Genomic DNA, 13,339 nt, shown 5'->3' on the forward strand with positions numbered 1-13,339 from the left:
TTGGGGGCTCACAGTTTCAGCGGCTCTGTCCACAGACAGCTGGCTCCATTCCTTGGGGGTGAGATGAGGAAGAAGATCATGGCAGAAAGGAGGGGATAGGGAAAGCAGCTGGGCACATAGCACCCAGGAAGCAGAAAGAGAGCTCCACTCTTCAAGGACAGAATATATACCCCAAAGGCATGCCCCCAATGACCCACCTCCTCCAGCCACACCCTTCCTGCCTACAGTTACCACCCAGTGAATCCCCATCAGGGCATTGATGCACTGATTAGGTCAAGACTCTCATAACCCAATCTTTTCACCTCTAAGCTTTCTTGCTTTGTCTCACACAGGAGCTTTCAGCCGAACCTGATGTCTAAATGATAAAATGTGAAACAAGAGCGATTTGAGGAGGACAGAGGACAAGTGGAGTCACAGATAAAATGTGTGGAAGAATCTATTGGGGGATAGCTATTATACCCATGCTCATCTGAAGTTCTGAAAAGTTAATGGCAGGCATCAGTATGTGGCTGTGCTGATGAAAGTACTCATTATTGTGGGAATAACAACAGAAACAAGGTGATTGAAGAGGTAAGAGTGGAAGGCATCCCGGTGGAGGGACTGGACTTTGATAAAGAGAGGAAGCTAAATTCAATATAACAAAGAAATGCAGAGTCCAGGTACTAAGAATGATGGGAAAGTTGGGGAGTAGGAGATGTTAGGGTAGAGGAAGAGACATGAACTAGCCATTCAGAAGAGTAGGAGAGGAAGTAAACTAGGCCTGTTGGTAGAAATGCCCTTTTGAGGCTGATGGTCATGAATATAAGAATAAAAAGTGGGATCCATCAGTACAGTTCTTGGGTGGCCAGGGAAGTCTGAGTTTTAGTTGTTAATGTGTTTTGTATTATCATTTGAGAGGTATTTCTCTTTGCCCATTGGTTGTTTGGATAACCCCAAGGTTTGCTAAAAGTATAGAGGGAATGTCCAAACTTATTGATGTCTGGAATCAAAGCCTTGGACTGTCGAAGCTGATAAGAGATAACAGAAACAGGAGGAGGTGTCTGGAGAAGAGAGACGCGGTTTTTCTCTCAGTTTGAGTGTGTTCCCTACAAGCTGAAGATAAGAGAACTTCAGGGAGGCCAGTTTATAGGTCAAGAAGCAGGAAGGAAGGGCCTTAGGATGAATAGCCAACCCCGTCTTATCCTAGACAGCAAGGCTCCATCCTATTGTTGATTCTGGGAGTAAAATGGTTTCCCTGGTTACCAGAGCCTGTTTATTCAGTCAGGCCAAAGAAGCAAGTATGTTCATGCCAGGGCAAGAACACAGCTTCTCCTAACGTCTTCAGCATCACTCTCTTTTTCCACCTAGCTGTGTTGTTTCTACTCTTCTTTCCCATAGCTACTTATTTTCTTCTACATCCAGCCCAGAAACTGGGAGCCTTCTCTAAGGCCCATCTTGGCTCACTCCTCCGATCGGGTTACACTCTTATCCTACAACCCATTTTCTGGATTCTAGCTTTCTCTGAAGCTTCCACCCTGTATTTCCAAGTAGCATTCTGGAAATTTCCATTGATATAAATAGAAAAACTTCAAATACAGTGTGTCTAAAATCAAAACATCGGCTGCCTCTCCTCCTGGGTCCACTACACTGGACAGTAGAGTTACCACTCTCACAGCCTTTGAGATTGGAAATTTTGGAATTTCATGACCTCATATTTTTCATTCTCCATGACCTCCATGCTAGCCCCATGTACTACCCATCCGACTTCGTAATATCATTTTTACTCATCTTCTCTTCTCCGTTCCCTCTGCCATCTCCCTCATTGGTGACAGCATCTTGCTCGAGGACTCTTTAGTAGCTTCCTAACCAACTCTAATCTCTCTCTGCTCTAGTCCTTATGGACATCACCTATCCTGTCGTCCATGGTGTTCTGCTGCTGCTGCTGAATAAAATCCAGATCTAACATGGCCCTTGGGATCTTCAGTTGTCTGTCTGTCTTTCCAGCCTTGCTCTCTATGATATCTGTATCCTCACCACAGTGGTGGTATGACCAACTGCATCTCTTCCCTGTTCTCTTTCTTCCATATCTGTCCTCATGTCATTCCTTTAACATGACTCTCTCATTCTCTCCTACTCTGGTCCCAAATAAATATTCCTGATCCCTGGGGATAAACTGTAGATGGCATTACAATATATATTTTTTCATCTGTCTGTAAAATATAAGTTCATAAAATGTCTGAAACATGGCAAGTTCAAATGTGATAGGCTTGAAAACATAATGTAACTGTAACTAGGATGTAAATAATTTCCTTTCCACATGCCTGGTTGAAATCATCATGGGTAACATTTCACAAGTTGATTAAAATGATCCCATCAATCAGGTAATTTTTTTACTTGAACTCTTTTTTTATCGCTTTTTTGTTATTATTTTTTATTTATCTTCTAATTTTTACAGACTGCATTTTGATTCATTGTACACAAATGGGGTACAACTTTTCATTTTTATGGTTGTGCACGATGTAGATTCATACCATTTGTGTAATCATACATGTACATAGGGTCATGATGTCTGTCTCATTCTACCATTTTTCATACCCCCTCCCTCTCATTTCCTTGAACATATTCTAAAGTTTCCCCATTAGTCTCTCATTCCCCTCCCCCATTATATATCATTCTCCATTATCAGGGAAAATATTTGGCCTTTGGTTTTTTTGGGCTTGGCTTATTTCACTGAGCATGATATTCTCCAATTCCATCCATTTATTTGCAAATGCCATGATATTATTCTTTATGGTTGAATAGTATTCCATTGTGTTTATATACCAGAGTTTCTTTATCCATTCATCTGTTGAAGGGCATCTAGGTTGGTTCCACAATCTAGCTATTGTGAACTGAGATGCTATAAACATTGATGTGGCTGTGTTACTGTAGTTTGCTGATTTTAGGTCCTTTGGGTATAAACAGAGGAGTGGGATAACTGGGTCAAATGGTGGGTCCATTCCAAGTTTTCTTAGGATTCTCCATACTGTTTCCAGAGTGGCTGCACCAATTTGCAACTCCACCAGCAATGTAAAAGTGTGCCTTTTTCCCCACATCCACGCCAACATCTATTATTGTTTGTGTTCTTTTGAACTCGTAAGAGAATTCAGTTATGTCCTCTTATTGGTGCTCTGGTATTATTTTTATAAAATGACTAATTTTTTTTGTTGTTGTTCAAAGTTGCCAAATTAAGTCCTCAGGATCCACAAAAGATAAATTTCGTCCAAAGCATGAAGGCTTGACTCTCTCACCTTTTTCCAAGAAGACATCTGGTGGTTGTATTATGTTGACATTCCATGAGTTATATCTTTATTTTTCCTATCTATATCTCTCAAAATTTTTTCAGTATGCTAGTATTTCTTTTATAATGGGAAACTAAAGCACAATTCATTTGAAAATATTTGTATGTGGATGTAATTATATACATAATTTTTTTATTAGTCAATGAGAGCTGCCATAAGAAAATACCTCAGGCTGGATGGTTTAAATAACAAAAATTTATTTCTTATGGTTCTGGCAGTTAAATTTCAAGATCAAAGTGCTGGCAGGCATGGTCTCTTCTGAGGCCTCTTCTCCTGAGCTTCCAGACACTTTGTCACTGTGTCCTCTTATGGTCTTTATTCTGTGCACAAGCATCCCTGATGTCTCCCTCTCCCCATATAAGAACACTAGTCACATTGGATTAGGGTCCCAGCCTTATTACCTCCTTAGTGGTTTTTATCTCCAAATACAGGCACATCAGGGTCATATATGAATTTGGGGCTTGGATAGACACAATTCAGTCCATAGTATTTATGGAAAGTTTTACCTGGCCCCTTTAACACATGACAAAACATATTAATAGGAATCTCATTTTTCTTTGACAATCTAAAAGTAGGAAGTTTGGAATAAGAAAATTTAAACTGTTACTATAGGCTAATGGTGAGTGTCAAACTAGAAAGTTCATTTATTTTCTTTATAAAATTTTTTAAAATTTGTTCTTTTTAGTTATACATGACAGTACAGTAGAATGTACTTTGATGTATCATATATACATGGAGTATGACTTTACATTCTTGTGGTTGTACATGATGTGGAGTTACACTGGTTGTATATTTTATCTATGAATGTAAAAATGTTATGTGCGATTCATTCTACTGTCTTTCCCATTCCCATCCCCTTTCCTTTCCCCTGACTCCCCCTATCCTATTCAGGGAACCTCCATTTCTTTCCCCGCCCCTTGCCTATTGTGAATCAGCATCTGCATATCAGAGAGAATATTAGCCTTTGGTTTGTTGGGACTGGCCTATTTCATTTAACTTGATATTCTCCAGTTCCATCCAAATGCCACAATTTAATTCTTCTTTATGGCTGAGTTATATTCCATTGTGCATATGTACCACATTTTCTTTATCCATTCATCTGTTATAGGACACCTACATTGATTCCATACCTTAGCTATTGTGAATTGAGCTGCTATGAACTTTGATGTGGTTGTGTCACTATAGTATGTTGATTTTAAGTCCTTTGGGTATAAACTGAGGAGTGGGATAGCTGGGTCAAATGGCGGTTCCATTCCAAGTTTTCTGAGGAATCTCCATACTGCTTTCCAGAATGGTTGCACCAATTTGCAGTCCTACCAGCAATGTATCAGTGTACCTTTTCCCCCACATTCTTGCCAACATTCATTGTTACTTTTATTTTTCATAATTGCCATTCTGACTGAAGTGAGATGAAATCTCAGGTTAGTTTTAATTTGCATTTCTCTAATTGCTAGTGATATTGAACATTTTTCATATATTTGTTGACCATTTGTATTTCTTCTGTGAAGTGTCTATTCAGTTCCTTTGCCCATTTATTGATCGGGTTATTTGGGTTTTTTTGGTGTTAAGTTTTCTTTGAGTTTTTTGTATATCCTGGATATTAGTGCTCTATCTGAGGTGCAGGTAGAAAAGATTTTCTCCCATTTAATAGACTCTCTCTTCCTGTTCTTGATTCTTTCCTTTGCTATGAAGAAGTTTTTTAGTTTGATAAAATACCATTTATTGATTCTTTTTTTTTTGTAATTTTTAAGTTATTTTTATTTAGCTTTTAATTTTTTACAGACTGCATTTTGATTCATTGTACACAAATGGGGTACATAATTTCATTTCTATGGTTGTGCACAATGCAGATTCATACCATTCGTGTAATCATACATGTACATAGGGCAATGACGTCTGTCTCCTTCCACCATTTTTCATACCTCCCTCCCTCATTTTCTTCTACATATTCTAAAGTTCCCCCATTATTCTCTCATTCCCCACCTCCAACCCCATTATATATCATCCTCCACTTATCAGGGAAAACATTCAGCCTTTGGTTTTTTGGGCTTGGCTTATTTCACTTAGCATGATATTCTCCAATTCCATCCATTTATTTGCAAATGCCATAATATTATTCTTCTTTCTGGCTGAATAGAATTCCTGATTTTACTTCTTACACTTTAGGAAGGTTGTTGAGGAATTTGATTCCTCAGCTGACATGATGGAGATTTGGGCTTACTTTTTCTTCTAGTAGGTGCAGTGTCCCTGGTCTAATGCCTAGGTCCTTAATCCACTTTGAGTTGAATTTTGTGCAGGGTGAGAGATAGGGATTTAATTTCATTTTGCTGCATATGGATTTCCAGTTTTCCCAGCACCATTTGTTGAAGAGGCTATCTTTACGGCGCCTTTGTCTAGTAGGACATAACCGTATTTATGTGGGTTTGTTTCTGTGTGTTCTATTCTGTACATTTGGTCTTCATGTCTGTTTTTGTGCCAATACCATGCTGTTTTTGTTACTATAGGTCTGTAGAGTACTTTAAGGTCTGGTATTGTGATGTCTCCTGCTTCACTCTTGTTGCTAAGGATTGCTTTGGTTATTCTGGCCCTCTTATTTTCCAAATGCATTTCATGATTGCTTTTTCTATTTCTATGAAGAACATCATTGGGACCTTAACAGGAATTGCATTGACTGTATTGTGCTCTTGGTAAAATTGCCATTTTGGCAATATTAATTCTGCCTCTCCAAGAAAATGGGAGATCTTTCCATCGTCTAAGGTCTTCAATTTCTTTCTGCAACATTCTGTAGTTTTCATTGCAGAAGTCTTTCACCTCTTTTGTTAGATTGATTCCCAAATATTTTATTTTCTTTGAGGCTATTGTGAATGAGATAGTTTTCATAGTTTCTCTTTCAGTTGATTCAATAATGATGTAAATGAATGCAATTTATTTATGGATGTTAATTTGATATCTGCTACTTTACTGAATTTGTTTATGAGTGCAAGAAGTTTTCTGGTGGAGTTTTGTTTTGGTTATTTTAAATATAGAATCACATTGTCAGTAAACAGAGATAGTTTGGGTTTTTCTTTTCCTATGTGTATCTATTTAATTTCCTTTTTTGCCTAATTGCTCTGGCCAGAATTTCCAGGACTATGTTGAACAGAAATGGTGAATGAGAGCACCCCTGTCTTGTTTCAGTTTTTAAAGGTAACGCTTTCAACTTTTCTCCATCCAGAATGCTGTTGGCCTTGGGTTTAGCATAGATAGCTTTTATAATGTTGAGGTTATGTTCCTACTATCCCTAGTTTTTAGTGTTTTGAATATGAATGGGTGCTGTATTTTGTCAAATGCTTATTCTGTATCTATTTAGATAATCATTTGATTCTTGTCTTTAAGTCTATTGATGTGATGGATTATGTTTACTGATTTCCATATGTTCAACCAACTTTGCATCTCTGGGATGAATCCTACTTGATCAAGGTACACTACCTTTTAATATATTTTTGTATGTTATTTGTCAGTATTTTATTAAGAATTTCTGCATGTATGATCATGAGGGCTATTGGTCTGAAATTTTCTTTCCTTGATGTGTCTAGAAAGTTCATTTCTGAATTATTTCACATAGATGAACATTCACATTGAAATTTCATTGTATTCCTAATTGTAAAAACTGCCTCCCCACCCCATTGTCAAGAAAAGGGCCATCGAAGAATAATAGTCACAGTCACTGATTTTGGTCACAAATGCATTGATACAGCAGGGGGCCAAGTATCAGGTCTCAGTGAGGTTGCCATAGTCAGCTTTTCCCTCCAGTGTCTAGTCCCTCCAGAAAAGCAGTCTCTCCCTTCCAAGAGATAATTGCATATTGGATTCAACACAGAGGGAAAATCCCGTTCTGATATGTGTCAAGTGTTGACATTTCCAAGAGAAAGTCACAGTGTGTTCTTTCCCATGGCCACCAACATGTTCTGAAGATGTAAACAGCAGAACAACTGTTCACCTCTTCTGTGACTTCTAAAAGGTAAAGCAAGTGCAGGACACCAGAGGGTTAGTGGATTCGCTTTGTCATCAAAAATGGATGTGTCGGTTATAGAGATTATGGAGAAGAAAAGTCACACGCTGCCTGCTGGTGGGAGGGAAGCCAGCCAAGAGTCCAGATAACTAAAGCTCTTAGAGGCAAGCCAGAAAACAAACACCTAGGATCACACTGGAAAAGGCAAGCTGTGCAGCGTCCTATTTGGTTCTTGAACTTGTCACTGTGGCTTGTGAATGCCCAAGTTTAAAGACTGTGTTGGAACATGACATCAGGGAGAACCAAATATGGGCTAAATTATGATCAATTACTCATCAGGGGCCAGTATTCCCAATTATGATCAATTACTTATCAGGGGCCAATATTCAGCACTTAGGAAAAGTTTTTTACGGTTGTCCCTTGGTGTCCTCAGGGGATTAACTACAGGACCACTTCCCCAAACCAAAATTTGTAGTTGCCTAAGCCCCTTAGATAAAGTGAGGTAGTATTTGCATGTTACCTACACACATTCTCCAGTATATTTATGGCATCTCTAGATAAGACCCAACACAATGTAAATGGTTATAATACAGTATTACTTAGGGACTGATGACAAGATCAGAAAGTCCATATGTTCAATACAGATGCAAACATTGGAGGTCTAATTACATTTTCATTCCTTGGTTGAATCTGCAGATATGGAACCTGTGGATATGGAGGGACAATATTTTGTAATATTGTGGACCTTGCATGGGGAGTTTCATAAAGGTACTTCATAAAGGCTGTCAAATCAGTGCACTTATGATTGCTATGGGATAAAGACAGGATATGTTATTAGATTCTCCTGGGATCTTGAAACCTCATTTTATAGTTATTTTCATGCTCTTTCCCTCAAAAATCTTCTACAGATCCAAAAAATACAAAATGTGTTGAATGATGCAAGTCTCCTCTCCATTGTTCCTGTCAGCTCTCTTAGGTGCTAACAAGCAATAAAATGCTCCCTAAGGAAGCATTTACAAAGGAGGAAACACCAGGAACCTGGACAACCCAAAGCTGAAAAACCACCCAGAGTGAACTGTCCATTATTTTTGCCATTTTCTACAAGCTTCCTGCAGTATTAGATTTCTCCAACCACTTGTCAAATGGCATTGATCATAACATTTTCACTAGGCTTGCCTCAGAAAGTTTTCTGGGCAACAGCTCTTCTTGCTTTTTATAAACAAAAACCATGGAATCCATATTTTCCCTGGAAGATCAACATGTGATTCCCTGACCACTGTGCTATCTCTAACATACCTGTGGCTCCCGGGATGGATGTCTCCTCCTCACTGCCATCTGTTATTCTTCAGGTAGTCACTTTCAGGGGTAGAACCACAGAATGGTAGCAACCAAGACATGTGGAGGTTTTAGAGGACTCTCTCTGACGTGCAATTTCAATCACCCCAAAATACGTGTCTCTTCATGATGGGTTCAGTAATAGTGGGTGTGGAAGCACTTCCAGTTCCAGGACAAGGCCAGGTTTTCCACTGAGAAATTAAGTCACTGAAATGATATTTTCCTCTAAAAAGCAATGTAGAAACGATCACTAGAGAGGTTTTCAAGTGTCAGAACTAAAGTAGAAACTGAAAATGTTACGCAAAAGAAAGGGAAGTAAAGAATTAATTCAAAAAACACCATTTGTTGCCAGATTTCTCATTTCCTTTTGGAATTGCTTCAGTGGAGAGGCTAGGGTGTTAATTATATTTTCTTTAATACTTTTCATTTTAAACACAATTTCCTGAATACAGTACATCTCACTGTTATGAACTGCTGGCTGGTCCCTGAGTTTGCAAAAATAAATTTCATTTAACATCTTCCATTAATTAGAATGTAAACTTTGCAAGGCAGGAACTCTGACCTGTCTTGCTCCCTGCTCTTTCCCACACTTTGGATAGTGCCTGTTCATGGTAGGCACTCAAAAGTATTTAACAACAGATACGCAAGTCTTACTCATTTATGGTCTTTAATCCATCCTCTACACTATGTCAAACAGACATATCTAGAATGCAGATCTGATCCTTTCATTACTCTGATTGAACCCTTCAATGGCTCGTCAACTTTCTTAAGTGAAAACTCAGATCCTTAGTATGTGACATAAAGCTTTTCCTTATCTGCCCCTTGCTTGACTCCCCAGTCTTATTATTTATTTATTCATTCATTCAGCAAATATTTATTGTCTACTGTGTTCCAGGCACTTTGTTAGATACTGAGAACTCAGTGGCAAATAAAAGAAATGGGCCCCTCATTTACTATTACTCCATTATTGAAGAAACTTGATGACTGCATTTAAAAATGAATCTGACACTCAAAAAACTAGGAATGGAACCACCATTTGACCAGTTTATCCCACTCCTCCATATATATATATCCAAAGGAATTAAAATCAGCATACTAAAGTGATACAGCCACATCAATGTTTATAGCAGCTCAATTCACAACAGCTGAGCTATGGAACCAACTTTAAGTACCTTCAACAGATGAGTGGATAATGAAAATGTGGTACATATACACAATGGAATATTAACCATAAAGAAGAATGAAATTATGGCATTTTCCAGTAAATGGATGGATCTGGAGACTATTATGCTGAGTGAAATAAGCCAATCCTAACAACCAAAGGCCTAATTTTCTCTCTGATAGGTGGATTATAACACACAACAATGGGGGTGGGGGTGGAGGGTAGAATAGAAATTCATTGGATAAGATAAAGGGGAATGAAGGGGAGCAAGGGGGGAATGGGAAAGATAGTGGAATGAATTGGACATAACTTTCCTATGTACATATATGAATATACCATAATGAATTTCCACATCATATACAAGACTGAGATCCTAATTAGAATAAAATACACTCCATGTTTATATAAATATGCCTCTATATACTACACTCTATTAAAAATGAATAAATGAATCTGACTCATGAGTCCAAGATGAGAGCACATTAAATATTTAGAAAATATTTGGAACTGATTGATAACAAATATACCAAAACTTGTTGGATACAGTTAAAAGTAGCACTTGAAGGAAAATGTATAGCATTAAAATGCATTTAGTGGACAGGAGAAAGAAAACTTCATTGATTATTAGGGAGATGAGATTTAAACCCACAGTGAGATACATTTCATACTCACCAGAATATATAAAATGACAGAAAGATCAAAATCCGGTTTTGGTAACAATGGGGAGCAACTTGACTTCTAACATATTGCTATAAATCTGACTTGCTAAAACCACATTAGCAAACCAGCAATGTTTGCCCAAACTTGTGGTAGAGTCATTAGCCAACTATTGTGACCAGAAGCTCACAACTGTTCATTTCTTACTCTCAGTTTGGGCTTGACCAGATTTTAGTTAAGCTTCTCTCTACCCTACTGGCCCCTAACCTTCCTTAAGCAAATATCCTCGAGTGCAGAACATGCCCCCTTGAACAGCTCACCCTGAGTAACAGCTGACTGTAGAGAAAATCCTTCTGAAGCACCTGATTTTACCACCTACTCACACCCACCTTGTTCCCTGCTCCCTAGAAGGGTCCTGCTAGTCCCTCTCCTTCCATATAAAAGAAAAACCTTTACTGTTTGATTTTGAAATACAGATTACTGAGATTGGAGTGTTCTCTCCATTGTGAAAGTGTTTTTCACTAAGTCTCTCCTTGTCTAAGTGTAACTTTGTTTCTTATTTGACTTCATGAAATAGAATACCATATAGAAGTGAGAATAAATGAATCACAACTATATGCAATAACATGAACGAATCTCAAAATCTCTACAATCTCTGCAGCCAAAAAAAGAGCAACCATTATAAACATACAGCATGATCTTGTTTATATGAAGTTCAAAACAGAAAAAAACTATGTTGTTGGGAAATAAGGAAATAAGGATTAGGGGAATAGGTGATGGAAGCAGACAATGGGGAAGTTTGAGGGTGCTGATAATATCCTGTTTCTTAATCTGGATTCCTGTTACATGGGATATATTCAATTTGTGAAGAGTCATCTGGTGATAGATGTATCATTTGGGAGATTTTACATGTGTTTTAAGTCAATAAAAATTTACAGTGGAATCATTTGGAATCACAACTTATTTTCTCAAAGAAATTTGTATGAAACAAAAACAAAGGAAGTTAATGGTTTCCAACTAGCAAATGAATATGTATCATCTATACATGTGACTTAAACAGTAATGGAATTAGAGAATAAGTTAACCCACTGATAAAAGATTGATTATGAAGATACTGATGTGCTTTTTACGACCAAGGATCCAAATTCAATTTTGTACAAAGCACATTCTATATAATATATAAAAGAGAAAATATTGATATCTGCAATAATCACAGTTCTTTAATGTTCTATGAGAGAAAAATATGTAGTCGAGAATATCATGGGGAAACTTCTTGTCATGATCAGAATAAGAAGAAGAAAAAGAAAAAAACAATTTCACAATGAGAGATTATGACAGTATAGAATGTGTTTTACTCAGCTATTTTTGCTGCCGTGACTAAAAGACCTGACCAGAACAATTATAGAGAAGTAAGAGTCTATTGCGGGGTTCATAGTTTCAGAGGTCTAGGCCCACAGAAGCTGACTCCATTCCTCCAGGCTTGGGGTGAGGTAGGACATCATGGCAAAGAGTATGGCAGCCGGAAGTGGCTCACATGATGATCATGAGTCAGAGAGAGTCCACCGCCAGATACAAAATATACACCCCAAAGGCACCCCACCAATGCCCTACCTCCTCCGGCCACACCCTACCCACCTCCAGTTACCACTCAGTTAATCCCATCAGGGAATTAATTCACTGATTGGGTTAAGGCTGTCATAACCCAATCATTTCTCTTCTAGGCTTTCTTGCTTTGTCTTACACATGAGCTTTTGGGGGACACCTCACATTCAAACCTTAACAATGTGTATATGTCTAACTTAAATGCAAACTTTATCCCACCTGACTGGTTGTTTTTTTTTGTGTGTGTGTGCCTTGTAATATCCCTTGACCCTTATTTTCTTATCTATATAGTAAAAAGGAAAAATAACTAGTATAGTTAAAATTTCAAGAATCTGTCTAAATGATGTTCTTATTCCTTATCTTTGAATTATATTGGTGTTTCACTTATAGTTTAGATTTTAGAGCTGCAGTTAACCAAGGTTTTATAATTTCCATTCTCAAATATTCTATATGGAATGATGAGTGATGAATAATAATAATTATAAATAAGTTTAATTGCAAACCATAATATATGCTATGAGGGAAAAGTATAAACTGCCGTAAGAACATAGAACTGGGAATGAATTTGAATATTTAAGAACATTATGTTAGTATTTATGTGATGATAGGAGAGTAGGGCAGATAAATGCATGGAGGAAGATCAGTTGGGAGCTTCTGTGTGGCACAGGTAAGAGATAAGAGCTTAGAGAAAAGGTGTGGCGTTGGAGATGGACCCAGTGGTAGAACTTGAAAATATCTAGGAATTAAAATCCTTGAGAATGGAAACAACTTCAGTGTCCATCAACTGATGAATAAGAAAATGTTGTACATATATACAATGGGATAGTATTTAGCCATGAAAAGGGATGAAAGTCTGTCATTTGCAACAACATGGATAGAATGGGAGATCTTTATGTTAAGTGAAGCAAGCCAGGGCACATAAAGACAAATACCACATGATCTCACTCAAATAAGGATATCAAAAAATGTTGATCTCATTGAAGCAGAGAATAAAATAGTGGTTATCAGAGTCTGAGAGGATGGGATAGAGGGGAATGAGAGAATTCTGGGTGCGGTTAGAAAGGAGGAATAACTTCTCAGGTTCTGTAACACAGTAGGTTAAACTCAGCTTGATAACATTTAATTGTATATTTCAAAATAGCTAGTAGAGAGCATTTAAATATTTCAACACAAAGAAATAATGTTTAAAGGTGATAGACCATAGCCTTGATCTGATTATTACACATTATTTATTATATGTAAACATGTATTGAAATATCACATTATACCCCA

The sequence above is a fragment of the Sciurus carolinensis genome, chromosome 6 (assembly GCF_902686445.1).
Source record: "Sciurus carolinensis chromosome 6, mSciCar1.2, whole genome shotgun sequence".
In the NCBI taxonomy this organism is placed as follows: Eukaryota; Metazoa; Chordata; class Mammalia; order Rodentia; family Sciuridae; genus Sciurus; species Sciurus carolinensis.